The 23,092-nt window shown below is 42.7% G+C and overlaps 1 long non-coding RNA gene across 1 annotated transcript in view; it reads left to right on the forward strand.

Annotated features, from left to right (window-relative positions):
- LOC140188602 (uncharacterized) overlaps positions 1-18,643 on the forward strand; it is a 57,559-nt gene extending 38,916 nt beyond the window's left edge. The window contains exon 3 of the long non-coding RNA XR_011883337.1: positions 18,132-18,643. This is a non-coding gene — a long non-coding RNA (uncharacterized lncRNA). The remainder of the gene's footprint in view (positions 1-18,131) is intronic.
- The last annotated feature ends 4,449 nt before the right edge of the window (positions 18,644-23,092 follow it).

Raw genomic sequence — 23,092 nt, forward strand, 5'->3', positions numbered from 1 at the left:
AATTAGTAGACCTTTGGCAGCAATTACAGACTTGAGTCTGCGGGATAGGTCTCTATCACATCTGGACACTACAATTTTTCCCCATTCTTCTTTACAAAACTGCTGAAGCCCTGTTAGATTGCAAGGGGATCATGAGCAAATAGCCCTTTTCAAGTTCAGCCACAAATTCTCAATTGGATTGAGACTAGACTCCGACTTGGCCCCTCCAGAACATTAACTTCGTTGTTTTTAAGACATTCCTGTGTAGCTTTGGCTTTATGTTTGGGGTTATTGTATTTCTGGAAAACAAATCTCTTCCCAAGTCACAGTTCTCTTGCGGGCTGCATCAGGTTTTCCTCCAGGATTCCCTGTATTTTGCTGCTTTCATTTTACCCTGTACCTTCACAAGCCTACTCGGGCATGCTACAGTGGAGCATCCCCACAGCATGATACAGCCACCACCATGCTTCACAGTTGGGATGGTGTGTTTTTGATGATGTGAGGTACATAATGTTTGGTCTGATGGCCAAAAAGCCCAACTTTGGTTTCAGCAGACCATAGAATCTTCTTCCAGCTGACTTCAGAGTCTCCCACATGCCTCCTGGCAATCTTTAGCTGAGATTTAATGTGAGTTTTTTTCAACAGTGGCTTTCTCTTTCCCAATCTCCCCTAAAGCTGCGACTGAAAGCAAGCATGCAAGTACAGCAGGCAGTGAAGAAAGCCAATGGCATGCTGGCCTTCATAACAAGGGGAATTGAGTATAAGAGCAAAGAGGTCCTTCTGCAGCTGTACAGGGCCCTGGTGAGACCACACCTGGAGTACTATGTGCAGTTTTGGTCTCCAAATTTGAGGAAGGACATTTTTGCTATTGCGGGAGTGCAGCGTAGGTTCACAAGGTTAATTCCCGGGATGGCGGGACTGTCATATGTCGAAAGATTGGAGCGACTGGGCTTGTATACTCTGGAATTTAGAAGGCTGAGAGGGGATCTTATTGAAACATATAAGATTATTAAGGGATTGGACCCGCTGCAGGCAGGAAGCATGTTCCCGCTGATGGGTGAGTCCAGAACCAGAGGCCACAGTTTAAGAATTAGGGGTAGGCCATTTAGAACAGATTTGAGGAAAAACTTTTTCACCCAGAGAGTGGTGGATATATGGAATGCTCTGCCCCAGAAGGCTGTGGAGGCCAAGTCTCTGGATGCTTTCAAAAAAGTGATGGATAGAGCTCTTAAAGATAGTGGAATCAAAGGTTATGGGGATAAGGCAGGAACTGGATACTGATTGTGGATGATCAGCCATGATCACAGTGAATGGCGGTGCTGGCTCGAAGGGCTGAATGGCCTACTCCTGCACCAATTGTCTATTGTCTATTGGTGAAGCACCCAGGCAATAGTTGTTGTATGCACAGTCTCTCCCATCTAAACCACCAAAGTTTGCAAAACCTCCAGCGTTGTCATAGTTCTCTTGGTGGCCCCCCTCACTGGTCCCCTTATTTCATGGTCGCTCAAGTTTTGAGGAGGGCCTGCTCTAGACAGATTTACAGCTGTGCCATACTTTTTCCATTGCTTGACGATTAACTTAACTGTACTCCAAGGGATATTCAGTGACTTGGAAATTTTCTTGTATCCATCTCCTGACTCATGCTTTTCAATAACCTTCTTGCGTAGTTGCTTGGAGTGCTCTTTTGTCTTTGTGCTGTAGTTTCTGCCAAGATACTGACTCACCAGAAGTTGAACCTTCCAGATACAGGTATATTTTTACTACAATCAATTGAAACACCTTGACTACACACAGGTTATCTCAATTTAACTAAATATGTGTCTTCTAAAACCAATTGGCTGCTCCAGTGATAATTCGGTGTGTCATATTGAAGGGAGTGAATAATTATGCAATCAATTATTTTGTGTTTTGTATTTGTAATTAATTTAGATCACTCTGTAGAGATTTGACACGAAAGATTCCTTTTCTGTTGATCAGTGTCAAAAAAGCCAAAGTAAATCCATTGTGATTCAATGTTGTCAAACAATAAAATATGAAAACCTCCTGCAGTGGGGGGTGAATACCTTTTATTTGCAATGTAGATTTAAGGCATAAGTTGTAGATTTTTGATTGGTCATGGCATGAAGGGATATGGGTAGAAGCCAGGAGATTGGGGCTGAGAGGAAAATTGCTATGATGAAATGGCAGAGCAGGCTCAATGGACCAAATGGCCTAATTCTGCTCTTGCATCTTTTGATGCTTATGGTCTTATGGTTGAATAATGTATTAAAGTCTGTCACAGGCCTTGTGGCCCATCAGGCTGGTGCTTATGCCAGTTTCCATGACATGGCTGGTGACAACGACTGAGAGTACGAGACTCCCCCCCTGCCCCCCGGATAGGACACCAGTCTATCGCGAGGTTAACCCCCAGCATTTTTGCCAGTACCCATTCTCAGCTGGGTAGACTGGAGCATTGCGTGGTTAAGTGCCTTGCTCAAGGACACACACGCTGCCTCAGCTGGGGCGCGAACTCACGACCTTCAGGTCACTAGTCCAACGCCCTAACCACTTGGCCGTGCACCATACGAATAATGTATACTTTGATAATAAACGTACTTTGAACTTAGAACTTTGAATAGGTTATGTCTGCTGTTATTTAAGACATTATTTTCCCACATGTGCCCAGGAGTATTCTGTGAAATGACCTTGGATAAACTGCGCTGCCCTTTTCGAGTGTCTCACGTGTAGCAGTGAGTGGATTCTGTAATGGAATTTGTTGTAAGATATGAACTCATGAAAAACATATGGTTTATACTGGCAATGAGACTGGGATAGTGTTAGAGTTGAAAAGGTCAGTGGAGATGCTGGGTGCGTACGTGACAAGTCGGGTGAATCTTTGAGGCACCAAATATTCATAGAAAGTCTGAGGGAGCTGGAATTGGAATGGATTTATTATTGTTGCATGTACTGAAATACAGTAAAAAGCTTGTCTTGCATACTGTCCATACAGATTAGATCTTTGCAGAGTGCATTGATGTAGAATGATAACAGAATGGGGAATCAAGTCTAGCAGTTGCAGAGAAAGTGCAGTGTAGGTAGATATGAATGTAGAACATAGAATACTTGGGTATAATGATAGCATTTTTAGAGTCTCTTAGAAACTTTTAGATAGGTGCATGGTTGATAGAAAAACGGAGGCGATGTGTGAGGGAAGTGTTAGACTGATTCTGGAGTAGGTTAAAGGGTCGGTACAACCATGTACTTTACTGTAGTGTTCTATGTTCTATGTTGTGTAAAATGGCAGCTTAGACACAGAATGGTTCTGAAGAGGCACAATTAATGGCTCTTGGCCTGTACTCTCTGGAATTTAGAAGAATGATCGGAGGGTTCATTAAAACCTATCAAATATTGAAAGGCCTAGAAAGAGCGGACATGGAAAGGATATTACACATATTGGGGAAACTAGGTTCAGAGGGCTCAGCCTCAGAATAGGGAGACGTCCCTTTAGAGCTGAAGTTGGGAGGTTCTTAATTAGTCAGGGTGTCAAAGGTTACAGGGAGAAATCAGGAGAATGGAATTGAAAAGGATAATAAATCAGCCTTGATGGAATGGTGGGGCATACACGATGGGCCAAATGGCCTGATTCTGCCTCTATGCCTTATGGTTTTATGGAAGTTGAGGAAATAATCAGCAGGCGAGCAGCGGCTCGGGTGGAAGGAAGGGATAGCTGATACATCACTGTTTAGAATGGCGGCAGTTACAGTGAAACGTGGGAGCTCTCCTTCAACTGGGCACCAACAGGAGGAGGTGTTGAGAGTAAAGAACACGGAGTATTAAAGGGCAGGTGGGGGAACGGCAATCAGGCTCAGGGTGATGGAAAGAAAATACCTACGGTAGAAAGCCATAGCACAGGGACATGTCATAAAGAGGTAGAGAACAGAAGATGGGAAACTTTTCAGCCTCTCCTGTGTTTGGCAAGCCAGTAAAATCAAACCTGAACGTGTACCTAACTATCTTTGTCCCAGATCTTTTGATACCCATGATTAGGAATGATTTAAATAATTTAAAAATCACTTTAAAATTAACATGATTTAATTCAGGTTTGATTGCAACATTTAAAAGAAGTTTGGATGAGAAATATTGGTAGGAGTATACAAAATTAGGAGGGGCGTGGATAGCGAAAACACAAACAGGCTGTTCCACTGGGCTTGGGTGAGACAGGAACCAGAGATCGTAGGTTAAGTGTAAAAGGTGAAATGTTTAAGGGGAACCTGAAGGAGATCTTCTTCATTCAGAGGATGGTGTGGGTGTGGAATGAGCTATCAGCTGTAGTGGGGTATACGGGTTCAAATGCTTGGATAAGAAGTTTTGATAGAGGGATACAAAATCATGAAGGGTATAAAAAGAAGTAATGCAAGACCAATGGTAGACAGTAAATGTTTAAAGGGAGCATGAGGGGGAATTCTGATGTGGTGAAACTGGGGTGACCATGAAGATCAGCTGGAAGCAAGGTGATCCAGTCAGGGAGGGAATGGGAACGGTGAGAACGGAGACAAAAGAATGTAAAAACAGAATGTGGGAGTTGTGAAATGCAGAGTGGGAAGGCATACCCGGCAGGGCAGTAGGGGTCTGCACTTTGTTCCTGGACAGAGAAAGAGGAAGGAGTAAAAAACGAGTCAGGATTGCAGATGAAGTAGAGGAGAGATCCGCCCCAACCTGTTGGACAGGTCTTCCTGCTCTGCATTCCACACATTCCTCCATTCCTTTGTCCATGCCCATGTGATGCTGGGGCATTGGTCAGACTGCCCTTGGAGTATTGTGAGTACTTTTGGGACCCTTATCTATGAAAGGTCGTGCTAGCATTGGAGAGGGTCCAGAGGGAGTTCACAAGGATGATCCTGGAAATGAAAGGGTTAACATATGGTTCTGGGCCTGTGCTCACTGGAGTTCAGAACAATAAGAGCAGATCTCATTAAAACTTAAAGAATACTGAAAGGCCTAGTTAGAGTGGATGTGGAGAGAGTGTTTCCTATCTTGGGGGAAGTACAGAGAGCATAGCCTCAGAATACGACAGAAATGAGGAGGAACTTCTTTCGCAAGAGGATGGTGAATCTGTGGAATTCATTGCCAAAGATGGCTGTACAGGCCAAGTCATTGGGTCTATTTAAAGATGAGGTTGATATGTTCTTCATTAATAATGGTATCAAAGGTTATGGGGAGAAGGCAGGAGAATAGGATTGAGAGGGAAAATAAATCAGCCATGATGGAATGGTGAAACAGTTTTGATGGCCAAATAGCTGACCTCTGCTCCTATCTCTTATGATCTTACATTCTTATCCTCCAGCTCCTCGAACTCGCTTCCTGACCAGATCACCTTGGATACAGATTATCCCCTTGGTCATCCTTTCTGAGAGATCCTCACTCCCGCACCCTTCCTCCGGCTTCTCCTGTCTCCTTCCCGTCCTGACAAAGGGCCTTTGGCCTGAAATGTTAACTCCGTTTCTACGTCCTTCCTGGAAACCATGTGGGTTTCCTCCTACGTTGCAACGACGCACCAGTTAGTAGGTTTATCGGTCATTGTACGCAGTCCTGTGGGCAGGCTAGAGTTAAATCGATGGGTTGCTGGCCAGTGCGACTCACTGGACCGGACAGGGCCACTTCTGCACTGTATCTCCAAATAAATAAATAGAAATGCTTATGGAAGCAGCAAATGCGTGTGTCCTGATGAAGGGTCTTGGCCCAGATTATCGACTCTGTATTCCTCTCCATAGATGCTATCTGAACCACTGAGATCCTCCAGCAGTTTGTGTGAGATTCCACCATGTTGTACTGGTGGCAGGGATGCATTTCACATTAAACCAGCCTCGAGTGAAGATTTAAAATTCCAGAATAGGAGCATTGTTTAATTATGTCTCAGAACATAACCCACTCCCAATATTTACAACAAAACAGACTTTGCAAGTCTTGTGTTTCTTCCACAAAAACAGATGACTAATCTAAAATAAACAGCTCAAAGTCAGATTAACAGAAAATCCGATAAAATGAATTTCCACAACATATGGAGGGGGACAGATAGGGTACTGACCCCTCTGTGTGTGGAGCTTCATAGGATTTAGATAAGTCTCTTCTCTGCCCATGAGAGATTAGAGAGATGGACATGTGATTGAGTTGTGAAGGGTATCTGGGGTTAATTTCTGTCTTAGCTCTGTACTGTGCTCATTAACCCTTTGACAGGAAGCTTCAAATATAGATTCAGATTATTTATTTATCACGTGTACATCAAAACATAACCCGAAATGTGTTATTTTCGTTAACACCCAACGCAACCTAAGGATGTGCTGGGGGCAGCCCACAAGTGTCACCAGACGTTCCGGCACCAACAGAGCATGCCCAGGAGGCTCAGCTAAACAACACAGAATACAACAAGCAACAAAACAACAACCCCAAAACCAGCCCCGTTCCTTTCTACGCAGACAGTCCTCCAACCCCAGACATTTGGACCTCCAGTCTCCATAGTAGCACACAAATTAAATGCTGGAGGAACTCAGCAGGTCAAGCAGCATCAATGGAGGGGAATAATCAGTCAACATTTTGGGCCGAGACCCTTCATCAGGTCTGGGAAGGATGAGGGTGAAAGGTGCGGGGAGGGGAAGGAGAACAAGTTGACAGGTGATAGGTAAAGACAGGTGGGTGGGGGAGGGGGGATGAAGTAAGAAGTTTGCCTATAGATATTCTTGATGGTGGGAGGGACGTACTTGTGATGTACTGGGCAGAAGTGCATTTGAATTTCCATATCATCGAATCATCGAATAATCCAGTACGGAATTAGTTATTTCCAACCTCAGGATCTCCTCTGTGGCCCAGGTTGCCCATGGTGCAACTAGTCAAACATTTGTACAAGTTTGTCAGCCAGCATGTCTGATGACATGGTGCTAGTTCAAGTTTAGTGTACTGGCTGCTGGCAACAATATTCCACTGTGTACATGGCCAAAGATCTGTCATGGTGAGGAGAGTCCTGGGTAGGAGTGGTGTCAGGCACACAGCTCAGGTAGAGAACAACTAGACAGAGTTGTGATATTAAGAATGCTTAGACAAACCCTTGGTCAAAACAGAACCTTGTTATGTAGAAAGGCAGGTTTAGTGTCCAAGGCAGCTGAAGACATCACCACGTGTGGTGGACGGATTTATGTTGTGGGTCAGTGAGTGGCCTCCATCACATCAGCTCAGAGATCTTGAAAGAGTTCTGGTGTTGACATAGAAATGTGTCATAAAGCTAGAAAAACTGGAAAGACAATTTGGAGGATTGAAAGATAATCAAAATCTAGAGTCCCGATTAAAGGTGTCAGCCTAAAATACAAGTCCTGATGAAATGTCTCAGTCTGAAATGCTAGAGCCCCGATGAAATGTCTCAGCCTGAAGTACTAATGAAATGTCTCAGCCTGAAGTACTGGAGTCCTGATGAAATGTCTCAGTCTGAAATAGAATCCTGATGAAATGTCTCAGCCTGAAGTACTGGAGTCCTGATGAAATGTCTCAATCTGAACTAGAATACTGATGAAATGTTTCAACCTGAAATACTGGAGCCCTGATGAAAGGTCTTAGCCAGAAGTACTAGAGCCCTGATGAAGTGTCTTGGCCTTAAATGTTGACCTCCATTGATACTGTCTGATCTGCTCAGTTCCTCCAGCCTTTTGTGTGTGTTGTTCAAAAACTAGACAGCATAGTTTAAAATAAGAGAGAAAATCTACAGTAGCATAGTGGTTAGTGTAACACTATTACAGCACAAAGTGTCACGGAGTTGTATGGAGTCTCTGTGGAATATATGGGTTCCCTTCCACAATCCAAAGTCACATCAGGTAGGATATAAGTCATTTTAAATTGTGCATGATTAGTGATTTGTCGGGGGTTGCTGAGGTAGCGTGGCTCGAAGAGCCAGAAATGCCTATTCTGCGCTGTATCTCTAAGTAAGAAAACCAATCAATCAGTCAATAAATAAATACAGAGCCTATAAAAAGTATTCACACCCTTGGAAGTTTTCATGTTTTATTGTTTTACAGGATTGAATCACAGTGAATTTAATTTAGCTTTTTTTGACACTGATGAACAGAAAAAACACTCTTCCATGTCAAAGTGAAAACAGATCTCGACAATGTGATCTAAATTAATTGCAAATATAAAACACAAAATAAATGATTGCATAAGTATTCACCCCTTTAATATGACACACCAAATCATCACTGGTGCAGACAATTTGTTTTAGAAGTTACGTAATAAGTAGAGAGTTTCAAGTTCCTCGGCGTCCACATCTCGGCTGACCTCACCTGGACTGCCCATATCTCTTATCAGGTGGGGAAGGCCCAACAGAGGCTCTACTTCCTAAGGAAGCTAAAACACGCTCTCCTCCCTCATCACCTGCTGATCAACTTCTGTCGGACAACTATAGAGAGCCTCCTGACATATTGCTGTGCAGTGTGGTTTGCCAGCTGCACAGAACAGAACAGTTAGGACTTGCAGCGGGTGGTGAGGGTAGCAGAGCGGGTTATTGGCACAACATTACCCTCCCTCAGAGACATTTATACTCGCAGACTTCAAAAGAAGGCTACTTGTATTTCAAAGGATCCCACTCATCCTGGACATCACCTATTTTCCCCTCTACCTTCTGGGAAGAGATACAGAGCATTAAGGATGAAAACAAAGAGACTCCTTAACAGCTTCTACCCACAAGCAGTGAAATGTATAACACCCCCTTCCCTTCTCCTGCCCCCCTCCTAAGACGGCGGCAGCTAAGTGCATCACTCTTCCAGGAATGGCAGGTGTGCAATAGTCCTACTCCCCATCCATATATTATTAATTTTGGACTACACTCCTGAGGTTTTAGAGTTTATTTTATGTATATATTCTTTGTCATGCTGCAAAACATTGAGCTGCTAAACTGTGTTTCATTGCTCCACAACAATGACAATAAAGATATTCTTCTTCTTCTTAATGGAGATCTGCTTTTGGAGACCCATGTGCAGTCAAGGTATTTCAATTGATTGTAGTAAAAATACACCTGTATCTGGAAGGTCCAACTGCTGGTGAGTCAGTATCCCGGAGAAAACTACACCATGAAGACAAAAGAACACTCCAAGGAATTCCTTGAAATGGTTATTGAAAAGCACAAGTCAGGAGATGGAGACAAGAAAATTTCCAAGTCACTGAATATCCCTTGGAGTACAGTTAAGTCAATCATCAAGAAATCGAAAGAATATGGCATAGCTGTAAATCTGCCTAGAGCAGGCTGTCCTCAAAAACTGAGTGACCATGCAAGAAGGGGACTAGTGAGGGAGGCCACCAACAGACCGATGTCAACTTTGAAAGAGTTACATGCTTCAGTGACTGATATACAACAATTGATGCCCAGGTGCTTCGCCAGTCTCAGCTCTATGGAAGAGTGGCAAAGAGAAAGCCACTGTTGAAAAAAACTCATATGAAATCTCAACTAGAGTTTTCCAGAAGGCACATGGGAGACGCTGAAGTCACCTGGAAGAAGGTTTATGGTCTGGTGAAATCAAAATTGAGCTATTTGTCCATCAGACCAAATGCTATGTTTGGCATAAGCTAAACACCACTCATCATCAAAAGCACACCATCCCTACTGTGAAGCATGGTGGTGGCTGCATCATGCTGTGGGGATGCTTCACTGCAGCAGGCCCTAGAAGGCTTGTGAAGGTAGAGGGTAAAATGAATGCATCAAAATACAGGAAAATCCTGGAGGAAAACCTGATGCCATCTGCAAGAGAACTGTGACTTGGGAGATTTGTTTTCCAGCAAGACAATAAACCCAAGCATAAAGCCAAAGCTACACAGGAATAACTTAAAAACAACAAAGTTAATGTCCTGGAGCAGCCAAGTCAGAGCCCAGATCTCAATCCAATTGAGAATTTGTGGCTGGACTTGAAAAGGGCTGTTCACTTACGATCCCTATGCAATCTGACAGAGCTTGAGCAGTTTTGTAAAGAAGAATGGGGCAAAATTGCAGTGTCCAGATGTGCAAAGCTGATAGAGACCTATCCACACAGACTCAAGGCTGTAATTGCTGCCAAAGGTGCACCTACTAAATACTGACTTGAAGGGGGTGAATACTTATACAATCAATTATTTTGTGTTTTAAATCTGTAACTAACTTAGATTATTTTGTAGGGATCTGTTTTCACTTTGACACGAGTCTTTTTCTGTTGATCAGTGCCAAAAAAAGCCAAATTAAATCCATTGTGATTCAATGTGGTAAGACAATAAACTATGAAAACTTCCAAGGGGGAGTTGAATATATAGGCACTGTAAATCTTGTCATGCATTCTTATCATTGTAAAACATTTCTTAACACAAAATTATCACCATAGTCAAGGTTAATGGATTTCAAGGTACATTTAATCTCAAAGAATGTATGAATTATACAACCTTGAGATTTGTCTGCTTACAGGCAGTCGCAAAACACAAAACCCAAAAGAACCCAATTTTAAAAAAGACCAACACCCAATGTGCAGAGAAAGAGAAAAAATGAGTTGTCAACGTTAGTTGTGAGGAACAACATTCCAAACCAAAATGAGTCCTTACCCGAACCCCGATATAGCGCAAAATAGGCCCAAGCCTCGATATCAGAGTATCATATTAGTGGGCATGGAGCACAGCAGCTGGAGCAGTCTTCATAGCCTCAGTGTCCTGGAGAGTGTAGTGTACATCGCAGGAAAGCGAGCAAAATCGGCTTTCGCCTCCAATCCCAATGCCCTGTCTTTCCAGTATATCAATTAAATTGTCCAAACCATGTATTGTACCTCACACTCTGACCTGGGCACCTCTACAGCAAAAGGTTCCAGACCTAGAACACAACGCCCCATGATTTGTTCCATGCCCAGATGTCACTGCCCAGCCCGAAGCCGCTCTCGATTTCTCCAAATCGGCTCAGTGCCTAGAGTGATCCAACCTTGCACCCGGGCTAGTTGTTCAGGCTTCGGAACTCGTCTGCCTCGATTTCTCCTCCCCAAATGGCTCACTCCATCTGTGTTGACACTGCAACTTACCAGCAAGGTTCATCCCTCGAATTTCCTTCACCTTCGCTCACTTCCTCATTGTCTGCGGTGATAATTTACTACAATTCTACAATTTCTTCAGAGAAAGTGTTAATAACAATGTTTTTAGTTGAATTTCTTGCCTTTTTGAACTGCCAGTGATCCGTTGCATCTGTTTGGTAGCGCCATCTTAAACTGGAATCTTAATTCCACAAGATCAATGTTTCCTTCTTTGATTAGACTGAAATAGCGACAATTTTAAGTAACAACTGAACCATTTCTGGTCACTTGTCTTAAAGTTTGCTGTAGTTTACATTCACAACATCCAAACATTTAAGCAATTGACAACTAAATCTTAAACTCAAGTCTTTGTAAGTCTTAAGTTTAAAGATTCAAGGTTTAAAGTAAACTTATTATTAAAGTACATATATGTCACTACGTATAACCCTGAGATTCATTTTCTTGTGGGCATTTAAATTAAATACAAATCAACAAGATAAAAAATAGTAAACAAGCAATAAATATTGAGAACATGAGATGAAGAGTCATAGGTTGTGGGAACAGTTCATTGCTGAGTTGAGTGAAGTTACCCCTCTGGTTCATGAGCCTGATGGTTGAGGGGTAATAACTGTTCCTGAACCTGGTGGTGTGGGTCCTGGGGCTCCTGTACCTCCTTCCTGATGGTTGAGGGGTAATAACTGTTCCTGAACCTGGTGGTGTGGGTCCTGGGGCTCCTGTACCTCCTTCCTGATGGTTGAGGGGTAATAACTGTTCCTGAACCTGGTGGTGTGGGTCCTGGGTCTCCTGTACCTCCTTCCTGATGGTTGAGGGGTAATAACTGTTCCTGAACCTGGTGGTGTGAGTCCTGAGGCTCTTGTACCTCCTTCCCAATGGTTGAGGGGTAATAATTGTTCCTGAACCTGGTGGTGTGAGCCTCCTTCCTGACGGCAGCAGTAAGAAGAGAACATTGTCTGGGTGGTGGGGGAGCATGATTTCCTGCAAGCTTTTCCTTAATCCTCTTTCCCCTAAAGAAATCACATTCTACTCTGTTAATCTTTTTCCGTGAGAGCTTGATGCCCCAGGATTGTCCTGGTAGCAATTCTCTAAACTCTCTGTAATCTACCTAGGTCCTGTTAACATACAAACATTGGAATTAGGAGCCTGGTAGTGCTGAGGACACTTCAATTACCCTTGGCAGAAGTCAGAATCAGAATCAGGTTTAATATCACAGGCATACGCATGAAATTTGTGGTTTTTGCAGCAGCAGTACATTGTTATGCATGATAATAATTTTTAAAAGTGTAAATTACAACAAGAAATATAAATATAAATTCAAATCACATAAGTAGAGCAAAAAGAGTGCAAAAAAATAGTGAGGTGGTGTTCGTGGGTTCACTGTCCATTCAGAGATCTGACGACGGAGGGGAAGAAGCTGTTCCTGAACCATTGAGTGTTGGTCTTCAGGCTCCTGTACCTCCTTCCTGATGGTAGTTACATCACCACAGAAGGGTTGATCACACTCAACGTTTTAGGAACAGTTTCTTCCCCTCCACCATCAGATTTCTGAATGGGCAATGAACCCACAAACAATTCCTGGCTATTTTGCATATATTTCTCGTTGTGACTTACAGTATTTTTATGTGCTGCTGCTGCAGAACAACAGGTTGTACAGCATAGGGAGAACAAACCTGATTCTGATGGGATACTGAGGCAGGCTCAGGAATTTCTGTGACGAACTGCCATATATTTACGGTGACAAAGTTGTGGGGAGGGTGGAGACATGGTTCTTCATGCAGGAAATATGCAGAGGCCATTTGATGGCACTAAAGTCATGAAGGGTATTGGTAATATAAGCAGGTAGAAGCTATCCTCAGTGGAGGAGAGTTGAGCACCAAGGGCAGAGATGGAAGCTGACCGACAGAAGGAACATTCACTCCCCTCAGCACTGAACTGACCACTGAACACAATCTATGGACTCACTTTCAAGGAGTGGATCTCATTGAAACCTACCAGATGTTGCAAGGATTAGATAGGGTAGATATGGAGAGGATGTTTCCTATGGTGGGGGTATCCAGAGCCAGAGGGCACAGCCTCAAAACTGAGGGGCGACCGTTTAGAACAGAGGTAAGGAGGAATTTTTTAGCAGAGCATAGTAAATCTGTGGAATGCTCTGCCACAGACTGCCATGAAGTCTGAGTCCGGGCATATGTTTAAGGTGGAAGTTAATCATTTTCTGATCAGTCAGGGCATCAAAGGATATGGCAAGAAGGCAGGTGTATAGGGTTGAGTGGGATCCGGGATCAGCCTTGATGGAATGGCGGGGCAGACTCGATGGGCTGAATGGCCTAATTCTGCTCCTATGTCTTATGGTCCTATGGATGCTACATCACCTGTTCTCAACATTATTTATTTATTCATTAATTATATATTTTTTCTATTTGCACAGTATGTTTTCTTTTGCACATTGGTTATTTGTCAGTCTCTATGTGTATTTTTTCATTGATTCTGTTGCATTTCTGTGTTCTACTATGAACGTTTACAAGAAAGTGAAACTCGGGGTGGTATATGGTGACGTACTGTATAAGTCTTCTTCTTCTGAAGCCCATCACCCCAACTGGGGCATAGGACACCGAAAGCAGCTCACCAGAGTCCTCTGTCCTGGGCTGGAATTTGATCAGTCCTGTGGTTTTTCCACTTTCCCCACATAACTTCATACATCTTCCAGACGAAGATCTGTCCTCTCCCAGGAATGAGGCTGTTGGAGCTCCTGTTTGTGTTTCTCTAGCTCTGGGTTTTTATGGGATAGCATTGCTAGCCTCATGCCCAACTCTCCTATCTCTATGATCACCTCCTATCCCTCTAAACCCATTCTATCCTTATTAACTCCTCCTATCCCTCTAAACCCTTCCTATCCCTATAAACCTCTCCTATCACTATAAATTCCTCCTTTCCCTCTAAACCCCTTCTTTCCCTATAAATCCCTCCTATCCCAATAAACTCCTCCTTTCCCTCTAAACCCCATCTATCCCTCTAACCCCCTCCTATCCCTCTAACCCCTCCTATCTCTGTAAGCCCCTCCTATCCCTATGAAACATCCCTATCCCTATACCTGCCCAAAAGTCTTAACTACTGTTTAAATGCATCCTCGCCAGGACCACCAGACTCAAAATAAGTTACTTTTCCCAAGCAGTAAGGCTGAGCCCTGTAGCGACATCCTTCCAGGGACTGACACCTGGTACGGAGGGGCCACTGCACAGGATCAGAAAAAGCTGCAGGAAATTGTGAACTCAGCCAGCTCCATTGAGAGCATCAGCTCCCCCTGAATCGAGGACACCTTCAAAAGGCGATGACTCATAAAGGCAGCATCCATTATTATAGACACCACCACCCCAACACCCAGGACATGTCTCTTCACACTGCTACCATCGGGGAGGTACAGGAGCCTGAAGACACACACACTCAATGATTTAGGAACAGCTTCTTCCTCTCTGCCAATGGATTTCTGAATGGGCATTGAACCCATAAACACTAACTTAATATTTTCCTTATTTTTTGCTTTTTTGTTGGTCTACGTATGTATACATGACATTATAATTTATCATTTTATTATGTATGGGAATGAACTGCTGCCTCAAACACACATTTCATGACACATGCCGGTGATATTAAAACTAATTCTGATGGCCTGCACAAGTTCCCTTCACGTTGCCAGCAGGAATCGAATACTCCTGCACAACCAGACCCCAGAACCCTGACAGAAATCTCTCCCAAAAGGCCGAAGGGTAGCTCTGACCAATACACTCCCCATGTCAAAGGAAAGCAGCATTCATTATTAGGGACCCCACCACCCAGGTCATGCTCTCTTCTCGCTGCTGCCATCAGGAAGGTGGTACAGGAGCCTCAGGACCCACACAACCATGTTCAGGAACCATCAGACTCTTGAACTAATGGGGATAACTTCACTCACCCCTTCACTGAACTAACTGTTCCCACAACCTATGGATTCACTTTCAGAGACTCTTCATCTCATGTTCTTGATAGTTATGTTTATTTATTATCATTTTTTTCTTTTTGTATTTGCAGTTTGTTGTCTTTTGCACATTGCCAGTCTTATTCTGTGGTTTTTCATTGATTCTGTTGTGTTTCTTTGCATTTGCTGTGAATGCCCACCAGAAAATGAATCTCAGGGTGTATACAGTGACACACGTGTACTTTGATAATCAACTTCCTTTGAACTTTGAATAAGGACCAGTGGTGAAGATGGCCAGAGACCCAAGGCTGACTCAAACACTTACAAGGGATCTGAGGGTTAAGTTTCTCACTCAGATGGGGATGGCGATGGTCTACAGAACGAGCTGCCGGAGGAAGTGTAGTGACAGGTACAACGGGTGGTCGAAACCGCCCAAGGCATCACCAGCACCAGCTTACCACCATCAAGGACTTGTATACGGAGGGGTGCCAGTAACATCATGAAGAATCCCACCCACCCTGCTCATGGACTGCTTCTCCCACTCCCATCAGGATTAAGGATTTAAAATTGTCTAATGTAATTTCCTGTTCATCAGCGTAAAGGCGTTTTTTTTTTCTGTGAACAGTGGACTTGTGAGCAAATTTTCTGAGGATTATTATTTTGTTAACTTTGGGCCAATCAATTTTTAAGATATGATTTTCTCTCAAGGAACTGAGGAGTCCTTGTGCAGGATTCCCCAAAGGTTAACTTGCAGGTTCAGTTGGTGGTAAAGACAAATGCTGCAATGTCAGCATTCATTTTGAGAGGACTAGAATCTAAAAGGAAGGATGTAATGCTGAGATTTTATAAGCATTAGTCAGAACATACTTGGAGTATTGTGAGTATTTTTGGGCCCCTTATCTAAGAAAGGATATGCTGGCTTTGACAAGGGTCTCGTGGAGGTTCACATCCAATCTACCTTAAAGAACAACTCAGTCTGAGCCACGACCTCGACGGAGAATGCAGCTCAGCACATCATTTCCAGTGACTCACACTGGCAGTCAGGGACCTACCTCCTACATTAACTTCTTCACCTCTGCTTTCGTAGGAGGCCAAGAGAGCTGGACTATGTATATCTATACTCAGGTCATTGTACAGATGCACAGTAGACAGCACCCTGACAAGCTGCATCCCTGCATGGTATGGAAACAGCACTGCAGCTAATTGGAGGGTAGTCAAAGCTGCCCAACGCACCACCAGCATCAGCCTACTCAACACCAAGGACATATATACCGAAAGGTGCTGGAAAAGTACCAGTAACATCATGATGGATTCCACCCACTCTGCTCATGGACTGTTTGTCCCACTCCTATCAGGGAGGAGGCTACGTAGCATCCACACCAGGACCACCAGACTCAAAACCAGTTACTTTCCCCAAGCAGTAAGGCTGATCAACACCTCCACCGACTAACCCACCCCTCCACACCCCCAACCACCACTACTTTATCATTTCCTGTCAGAGTCCCCTTATGTACAGACACTCCTGTGCCTAGTGTCACTTTAAGGACATACAATCTACCTGTGTATATAAGCTATCCTATGTATTAATAGTTACTGTGTTTTTTGTGCTACATCAGATATGGAGTAACAATTATTTTGTTCTCCTTTACACTTGTGTACTGGAAATGAGATTAAACAATCTAGAATTTTGAACATTACTGTACCTGCCTCAACCACTTCCTTTAACTGCTCGTTCTCTATACACACCACCTTCTGCATGAAGAAGTTACCGGAACCCACAGTTTCCGCTTCATTCTTTTACCTCACATCTTGCAACAAAAGGGTCACTATCTTCAAGAAGGAGGTGCTGAGTGTTTAGAGGGCTGAGAGCTCCAAGTTGCTAGGTAAAAGCATTACCAGAAGCCTGTCCTGGTCCCACCACATTGATGCCATGATAAGAAAGCTCACACGTGTCTCTATACTTCCACAGGAGGCTAAAGAAATTTGGCATGTCCCCATTGACCCTCACCAATTTTCACTGATGCACCAGAGAAAGCATCCTATCTCAGCGTGGTGTGGCTACGGCTCTGTCCGTGACTGCTCAGCACATCACAGAAACCAGCCTTCACTCCATGGAGTCTCTATACTTCTTGCTGTCTCAGTAAAGCAGGCAGCATAATCAAAGCCCCCACCCTCCCCAGTCATTCTTTCTTTTCCCCCTCTCCCATTGGGCAGAAGATACAAAGTCTGAAAACATGCACCACTGGGATCAGGGACAGCTTCTATCCCTCCTCCATTATATGGAATGGTTCCCTCATATGATAATACAGATGACCTCAAAATCTACCTTGTTATGGTCTTGTACCTTATTGTTTACCTGCACTGCACCTTCTCAGTAGCTTTCGTTTTACACTTTGCATTGTTATTGTTTTCCCTTGTTCTACCTCAATGCACTGTGTAATGATCTGATCTGTATGAAGAGTTAGCAAGACAAGTTTTTCACTGTTTCTCAGTACATGTGACAAGACCAAACCAATTACAATACTTGTGGATGATGAGGAGCACAGAAAAATTAGCCTGGAATTGGATACACTGGACAACAATTGTTTTTCAAAGGATTTGCTTCCTCAGATTTTTTTTTGGTTTTGTTTATGATAGACTGCTTGAGGCGGAACACAAATATACTTTCAGACTACTCGTATCATGTAGGAATTTGGAGAATGTAATATGTTTAATTGCATGACAGCGCTGATGTAAGCTGAAAATGTTTGTACTCGGAGTCTGAGGGTTCTTGTTTAAGTGTCCAACAATAATTAGCCAGTATTGATGAATTCCAGTTGTCCTGATACCATTCTCCATGACTGCAATGTCCTGGTAAAACCTTTCACCATGCTCGTCACTGACAGTGTCAAGATTTGCAGGGAAGAAGTCCAAATGGGAATGCGGAAAATAAGTCTTCAGTGACATGTTGTACTTCATGGTTTTGTATGCCTGAAGCATGTTCTCACCAGCTGCATGTAGTCTGGTGTGCTATAGTTGCCAAAAGAAAAATTAGCAATATCCTTAACAGTAGGCGGAGCTTAGGAGGGTTAATGGCGCCTAACGACGACTCCTTTTCTCGCATCTTTGGAAACAGCTCTATTTCCATCTTTAATTACTCTATTTTTCCCTTTCAGGGTTCTTTTGAATACCCTGACCTGGAGTTACACGCTGACTATGGTTCTTTGTGAGAATGGGACCCGCTCTTGGGGTTCCACAACTGGCCATTGTTCGGCACACCAAGGGCTCAGCCTAAGAGTTCCGCTCTCCTTCGGAGGACCGAGTTTTCATGGCCCTGGAGACGGGAAGATCAGAGGTCGGCATCCGAGCAGAAGACCGGTGTTTGTGGGAGATGGAAGATCTAAGGCTGTGTGCTCAGGGACCCGAGATCTTTGAGCATAGAGCTCAGAAAAGTGACGCAATTGGACTTTTAACATCGTAAACCAACAAGTTGTTTGTTATGTCTCCCCTCTCGCTGTGAAACGGAGACACCTCTTTCTCCCTTATTAGGGAGAGAGAGAGCCTGTGGTGTGTCGAATTATCAGGTGAACAAGTAGTCTTTTGGATAAGCACAAGCCTGTGTCTTTGCTGTTGCTTTCCTCACGCTTGAGTGCTTGGTGACGGGTGTTGGTGCTTTTTTTTGCCGGTGGGGAGGGGGGATTGTTGATTGCTGCCGCTTACATGTGGGAGGAGGGAGCTGGGGGGGGACTTTAGGGTTCTAACATTTAACTGTCGTTCATTCTTTGGGGCACTCCTCTGTTTTCGTGGTTGTTTGTGAAGAAAAAGCATTTCAGGATCTACATTGTACACATTTCCCTGACATTAAATGTACCTTTGAAACCTTTGAATGCCTTCCATGTGATTTTCTCCAGTCCCACTAGAAGTTCTTCGAATTGCCTGTCATTGATGACCTGTTTGATTTGTGGACCAACAAAAATGCCTTCCGTAATCTTGGTATCAATTGTTCTGACTTGAATTATGAATTGAAATAAGAAATTTAAGTGAGTACAAAAAACTGGTGCAGATAGGGAAATCTCACGGTCCGTTTTATGATTGGCAGCCCAAAATCCATAAGCTACACCCTAAAGTATTCAGGAAGCAAAACCTTTGCTGTCCAGTGCTATGGGTAAGATGTCAATAACCCAGTAGAAAGACTTTAGTTCGTGTCTCTTTACTGACTTATTACAGGATTTGCCCCCTGTTTTCCTGAGAGTGAAAAATGCAGCTGCTAAGTCACACGTTGACCAGCAACTTTCTGTGAAAAAAAATGGAAATGCTACCGCTCTCCCCGGCACAGGGGATGTTCCTATAACACAGGGTTATTATCACTGGCATATGTCGTGAAACTTGTTGTTCTATGATAGCAGTATATTGTAAGACGTAGAGAGTACTATAAGTTACAAAACTAAATAAATATTGCAAAAGACAAATAGTCTGATGGCAGAGGGATGGGCCTCATTTATTGATTTATTTCGAGATACAGCACTTTAAGAAGTGCCACCTACTTACACCCATGCGACTAATTAACCTACTAACCTGTACGGCTGTGAGAGCAAACCAGAGCACCTGGAGGAAACCTGTGTGGTCCCCGGAGAACATACAAACTTTCATACAGACAGCGATGGGAAATTGTAGTGATATCACATGTCTTGTGTAAGAACGTGATTGGACGGAGCTATGAGCATGCGCAGAAATGACAGAATGATCAAGAAGCTTGTATGTTAAGACGTGGTTGCTATTTGCGGTTGTAAATAAAAGTTCTAGTTATGTTCTTCCAGAATCTGTGTCTTTATGAGTAACCCACGGTATGCATAAAGAACACAACATGGTGTCAGAAATCAGTCTGGAAGAATAATTCATTTCGCTAACACGGGAGAAGTGAAGATAATCGAAAAAAAAGAGTACAAACGTTTTTGTTGTTTGCTAACAGCTAAAGAATGGAAGTTTTGCAACCCCCATCAACGCTTCAGCTGACTGGAAACGTAGCTGAAAACTGGAAAATATATAAACAGCATTTTGAAATTTATTTATCGGCAATTGGGGCAGAAAATAAAATGGAAAAAACGAAAGCAGTGATCCTACTCCATGTAATAGGGGATGATGCAATTCAGGTATATAACCATTTTACTTTTGAAAATAGAGATAATTTGAATCTAAAAGTGATAATCGACAAATTTGAAGCATTTTGTATAGCAAGGTGTAATGTGACATATGAGTGCTACAATTTTTTCAAATGTAGGCAGAGATCTGGTCAAAAGATTGATCAATTTGTTACAGAGTTGAGAAACCACAGTAAAAGATGCGAGTTTGCAGAGCTTACAGACTCTCTGATTAAAGACAGAATTGTTTGCGGCATTCTGGATAATGGTCTGAGAGAAAGATTGTTAGGACAAGATTTGAATTTGGAAAAAGCTGTGGCACTCTGCAAAGCTTCTGAGACCGTGACGTCACAGGCTAAAGAGCTTTTTATCGAGAACGGCTGCGTAGACGCTGTAAAGCGTGAACATATTAGAAAAAAATAATGAAGCGACTACGAAAGTGACGGAGAGCAAGATGTTGTTTGAAAGAAAAAAAACTGTGGGCGGGAGCACCGACCTAAAAACTGTCCAGTGTATGGAAAAAAGTGCAATCACTGCAGTAAGAGTAATCATTTTTCACACTGTTGTAGAAGTAGAAACAAAATAAAACACGTAAGTGCAGTGCTTGAAAATGAACATGAGGAGTTTTATATTGATGTGCTTTGTGAAAACAAACAAAGTAAGAATGACTGGACGATGCCATTGCAAGTAAACCAAAACTATATTCTGTTTAAATTAGATACTGCAGCACAAATAAATGTTCTTGCAGAATCTGGGTTTAATGCATTAAAGCCAAGACCAAAGTTATATTAGACAAATATAAAAGTGACTGGTTATTCAGGTGCAGACATTCCAGTTAAAGGAACGTGTGGCGAAAGTATCGCACAAAAATATGGTGCACACACTTTCATTTGTGGTGATACTGAAGAATGTACAGTCAATACTTGGTTTATCTGCCTGTGAGAGACTGAATTTGGTGAAAAGAGTGTTAGTCCTGGATAGTGACACAGAGTCAGTATATAGTGACTTGATGAAAGAGCAAGAGAGAGCAGAATTTGATTCCAATCTGGCTAAAGTAAAAGAAGTCATAAAAAAAATTCCAGTCCCATCCCTTTGTTACCAGCATCTGAAAAGCATTACCACCAAAACCAAACTTGCCGGTACAGTACAATACAGATCTGAAGCCAAAGAGTGACAAGAATCAGGATCCAATTGAAGAAGTGAAAGCACAAATGAAGGAATTGAGAAGTTTTATTGAAACGATGAAGTCTCAACGTAAAAAGGAGATTACACAGTTGATGATTGAATTGCGATTTCTTCATAAAGACCTCAAGAAAGAGCCAATGTCAGAGTTTCAGTTAGCTGATGCAGATCAGATGAAACATGAAAATAACAATGAAACACGGGAACTGTGTGAACCACTTAGAAGGTCTATTTGTGTTTGTAAACCCCCAGAGAGACTGATAGAGACATGTTAAATTATGCATTTGTTTTGAGTAATGTTGCTAATTGTTTTTCTTTTTAAGGAAAGGAAGATGTGGTGATATTACATGTCACGTGTAAGAATGTGATTGGACGGAGCTATGAGCATGCGCAGAAATGACAGAATGATTGAGAAGCTTGTATGTTAAGACGCGGTTTCTGTTCGAGGTTGTAAGTAAAAGTTCTAGTTATGTTCTTCCAGAATATGTGTCTTTATAAGTAACCCACAGTATGTATAAAGAACACAACAGAAATGACTAGCACTGTAGTAGCTTTAAGCTAACTGCTACACTACCATGCCACTCCACACGCATTGTCAGGCACACTGAGCCAATTCACATCCAGAAATGTGTAAGTCAATTCCCAAATATTTTCTAATTTAGCCCAGAAATATTTTTTTTTTTGGCAGGAATAAAGCACTGGAAATGATGTCCACATTTCTTCAAGGAATTCTGACTCAATACTGAGGCTGACTGTATTCCAATTCTTTCCAAAGAACTCTGTTCATTATTGACACAATACTTTGGACAGGAGAACATATTAAACACACAGCCAGTGTTCATAGCGGCTAATTTATAACTCAAGGCAAGATATGGGCTGATCGTATAAAACAAATGCTCCAATAAGCAGTCTTCTGAGGCAGGATGTTGGGCATACAGCCCAACATTTTCTGAAGTGTATATCGTCACATTCAGTGAAGAATTAACTTACCACGCTTCACCACTGACCGAGATGTCGTTACACTGAGCACCCGCCTCCTGATGATGTCAAATTGTGATGTTGATCTATTCTGCGGTTCTCTGAATTCAAATCTCCTGATGCACCCTGACAAAGTGTGTGCTCTGTCCACTTGTTTCTTTGTCCTTATTCGGCCACAGTTCTTCTGTTATGGAGGTCAAGTTATTTTCAGTGCTCAGATCACGAGAACCAGGAGCAGCAGTTTTACTCACCATACGCAATACATTTCCATGGATTCAGAATTTGCTGTGGGATGTTGGTCAGGGCACGACATGCAACCACAAAGAACATTCAACAATTATAACCAATAACATTAAAAATGAAGTTAGGGGTTAGAGTGCAGATATGGAATAAAATAAAATAAATCAGAATCAGGTTTATCATCACTCACATCTGTTGTGAAAGTTATTGTTTTGTGGCAGAAGTACAGTCCAGCAGCAGTAATAAAAAACTATAAATGATTATATATATAGATATATCATTCTAATAAAATTAAAATAAATATATAGTGCAAAAAGAGAGTAAAAAAAAGATTTTAAAAGGTAGTGTGGTAATGAATCATAAACACAAGAGATTCTGCAGATGCTGGAAATCCAGAGCAACACACATAAAATGCTGGAGGAACTCAGCAGGTTAGGCAGCATGTATGGAAATGAATAAACAATTTATGTTTTGGGAAGGGCCTCAGCCCAAAATGTCGACTGCTAATTCCCCTCCATAGATGCTGCCTAACCTGCTAAGTTCCTCCAGCGTTTTGCGTGTGTTGCTTAGTGAGGTAGTGTCTGTGGGTTCATTGTCCG

This window comes from Mobula birostris, chromosome 27 (genome assembly GCF_030028105.1).
Source record: "Mobula birostris isolate sMobBir1 chromosome 27, sMobBir1.hap1, whole genome shotgun sequence".
In the NCBI taxonomy this organism is placed as follows: domain Eukaryota; kingdom Metazoa; phylum Chordata; class Chondrichthyes; order Myliobatiformes; family Myliobatidae; genus Mobula; species Mobula birostris.